This window comes from Crassostrea angulata, chromosome 2, assembly GCF_025612915.1.
Source record: "Crassostrea angulata isolate pt1a10 chromosome 2, ASM2561291v2, whole genome shotgun sequence".
Classification (NCBI taxonomy): domain Eukaryota; kingdom Metazoa; phylum Mollusca; class Bivalvia; order Ostreida; family Ostreidae; genus Magallana; species Magallana angulata.
The window spans coordinates 48514089-48517601 of NC_069112.1; the positions used below are offsets into that span (position 1 = coordinate 48514089).

The following is a 3513-nucleotide window of genomic DNA, read 5'->3' on the forward strand; positions in this document are numbered from 1 at the left end:
AATCTAATAAATTCCTAAGGGCTTTAAGGTTGATTCGATTCAAAGCATAATTCTATATTACTTATTTTATATACTATTCGAGCAATTTCCCGATTAAATATCAAAATACATATAGTCACTGATGAAGTGTATTGAACTATACATTCCAAAATTGATGGGTAGTGCCATCACAGACAGCGTCATATTAAAAAAATCACTCAGTTCTAACTTCACACTTCACACTAACTTCAGATGCGTTACAAAAACGTTCCAGGCTAAGATGTTGTTTGAAACGAGCAACAATAGATCAAGTGGAAAGGAAGATTTTATGCGTCTGATTAAATTTAAAGTGCTCCTTTTTTAATCAAAGTTGTTGATTGTTTAATTGTTATTTACATTCTGGTGTCATATGTCGGAAGCCTATATAGAATCGAGCGACGCAGTCGTTGCAAAATCCTCTGTGAAAAAAAAATATTGTACTTATTACATTAAGTTTAAATCATGCAGCATATATTTCATGACCAGAGAGAGAGAGAGAGAGAGAGAGAGAGAGAGAGAGACTAAATAAAGTAGTGAATATCTATTACCTGCATCGGGCCCACGGTTTTCTGGTACATCTTTCAACATCACAAGCAGGTAAAAAGCAAAATGTATTTTCGCAGTCTGAAATGAAATATTAAATAAATTGTTTAATTCCATCCCAAGTTTTATTTCCCGTTCGACCATGCCTGCAACAAAAATATTTGTATATTTGTACTATATATAGGTGCACAGCTTTTCATATGTCAGACAAAACCAATTTGGTACTAAAAAAATATATTTATATATATATATATATATATATATATATATATATATATATATATATATATATATATATATATATATATATATATATATATATATTTCTTTGTCCGGTATTTAAAAAAAAAAAGAAAGGATATAAGTAGTATACCCTTAATCTTTAAGTGCCACCTGTTTTTATACCTGACATCTATCATTGTAAGTACTAAAATACATTTTAAACCTGTATTCAAATTAACTAAAGTGATAATAATGTTTCAATTCTTAACCATTTTATTTATAACCTCGTTTTCTTAACTTACTGAAATGTGTTTATTTATGCACTTACGTTCTGGCAGGTTCAGTGGATAGCTGGGCCCCCTTTGTGCCAACGTCATTGTAACCTGTATAGTATAGTTTAAAAAGTTTTATTATTTGTCTCCAAACACAAAAAAAAACTGATCTGTGGTTGTTCTTTTCGGTAATAATTTTCTGTGTGCACGAATTTTCTTTCCAATATTATCACAGATATCATTTTCAGATGTTAGTGTACTGTAAAATAAAAATCATTTATTTATTTTAAAGGAGATCTTTAATTAAATATACATACAATAAAACAAAAGTAGATAGATAGATAGATAGATAGATAGATAGATAGATAGATAGATAGATAGATAGATAGATGATAGATAGATAGATAGATACCTGTATAGTTATGAAAGCAATTGCAAACAAATACGCCTTGAACATCTTGAAAGTCTTCACAGAAATAATTTGTACAAGCATATAACCATGCCTTAAATATAATAGCAATTGCAGTACATTAAAAGTCGTTCAGGTAGATTGAACATTTTCAAGTTTTTTTAGTTGATTGTTTGGAATTGAAAATTTTCATTTTACGTGTGCTTCAACTGTTATAGCTTATGGGGTTTGTTTAACTATTTGGAAATTATCTTAATGCGTATGGACGCTCATTAACGTAATGATCAATCACTTCTAAAAATCAGTAATATGTCTTACAGTGCCTGAGTGCACACAATTAACGCTCCACCTGTATACCAGGTATTAATTTAAGCAGTTATTTAAAACTCAACAGAAATAAATCATTTGAACACTCAGAAAAGTTTCCTATACTAATTCCACCTTTAAAAAATCCGGAGGCATAACTTTTAAATAAAATTGATAAAAACGTATTTTACCATTAACAAAATATCATATTATACGATATTCATAAACGAGTGTTTCTGGATTTTAAAGATAATGCAATGAATAATATCCAGAATACTGAGTAATAGTTAACCGTCCTTATTGTAGCCTTTTACTTCCAGTCCTTTATTACTTTAGGTGCAAAACGTAACGTCTTACTGCAGTTAAAAGATTGAATTTACTCTTTTGGATGAAGTTGAAATACACAAAAACAATTTTCAAAAAAAAAAATGCAATGTATTGGAGTAAACATTAATGATGTTTAAGTCAACGCGCATGACTTATGTGATAAATTTGAATAAAATTGGTTAAATTGGATACTATTTTAGCATTCTATGTAATGATAAAAAAAATATTCGGGCATTTTTTTCAATATGAGGGTAAACAAATTCCCCACAAAATTTCCGATTTTCTTCTACGTATAGATTTAGATGAAAACTGACAATAACAAACAGTCAATCAGAGCTATTATAACTAAACATGTTATCAAATGTATTCATGCTCTGATAAAGATAATGGGATTAATTATATATGAGTCACTATAGAAATTCCTACAGTATGAAGCTGTACTAGTATTTACATTAGGCCCTTATATGTTTTCTTTATTTTTGGGTCTTTTAAAGAAAGAAACGCATGTAGCACTTCCATTCAAAACATATAAAGAAAACAATTGCATTCTCTTGTCAGAATAAAGCATCCACTGATATAGGGTGAAAGGATGGGTCTAGGGGTTGAATGTTTTTTAAAAAGATGTTTCTTTAATGGTATACATGTAAAATTCACACTTTAATATTAAAAAAAACTACACTAATATCTGTAAATTTTACACTCTAATCTGTAAATTTTACACATTTGTAAAAGTCACAAAATGTGTTAAGATGACTCGATGGTTGTGGCCGATTTTAAGACTAAATTAATCTCCATGAGAAGAAGAACTCTATATAAAGATATAGGAAACCATTCAAATTTTGAAGCTTAAATATTCTAATGGAATTTTTCTTTACTTAATGACAGTTAATGGCTAAAAATATCATATCTCAAATTTTAGGAAAGATCTGACGATTTGTTGTTCATCAAACCTCCTTAAAATAAAGAAAACATACATATATTTTATAAATATATTATGCAATCATAACAATATATTGATCCAAAGGGTCGGTGCACGCCCCGCTGTCAGACATGACTAAAACCAATTAGTTTAGCTACCTGTTACCAATCCGTTTCGTGCCTTGTGGCACATAAGGCATCAATAGAACATCTCCATCCATCTCTGTCCGCAGTCACAAACGTCGCCTCAGCCCAGGATCTCCATCTCTGTTGGCAGTCCAGGATCTCCGTCCACTTTCCTCCCTCTCCGTCTCGTCTGTTCTTCTCCGTGTTGTTTTTTGTCTTCCTCTCTTTCTTCTGCCTTCATGTGTCCAGGAAAGGGCTATGTTGCAACCACTCGTTATTGTTGTCTTTTTTGAGGATATGGCCTAAAAATTTCCATCTTCTGCATTTTATTTCTTGGCTCAGTGGTCGGTCTCATGTTCGATAGCCGTAGTA

The 3513-nt window shown here is 30.7% G+C and overlaps 1 long non-coding RNA gene across 1 annotated transcript; it reads right to left on the bottom strand.

Moving 5' to 3' along the window:
- Positions 1–222: 222 nt before the first annotated feature.
- LOC128170911 (uncharacterized) lies at positions 223–1591 on the bottom strand. Its single transcript, XR_008241939.1, has 4 exons — positions 1468–1591; positions 1112–1166; positions 567–642; positions 223–437 (listed from the first exon to the last, which is right to left on the bottom strand). It is a non-coding gene; the product is annotated as an uncharacterized LOC128170911 (long non-coding RNA).
- Between the last annotated feature and the right edge of the window lie 1922 nt (positions 1592–3513).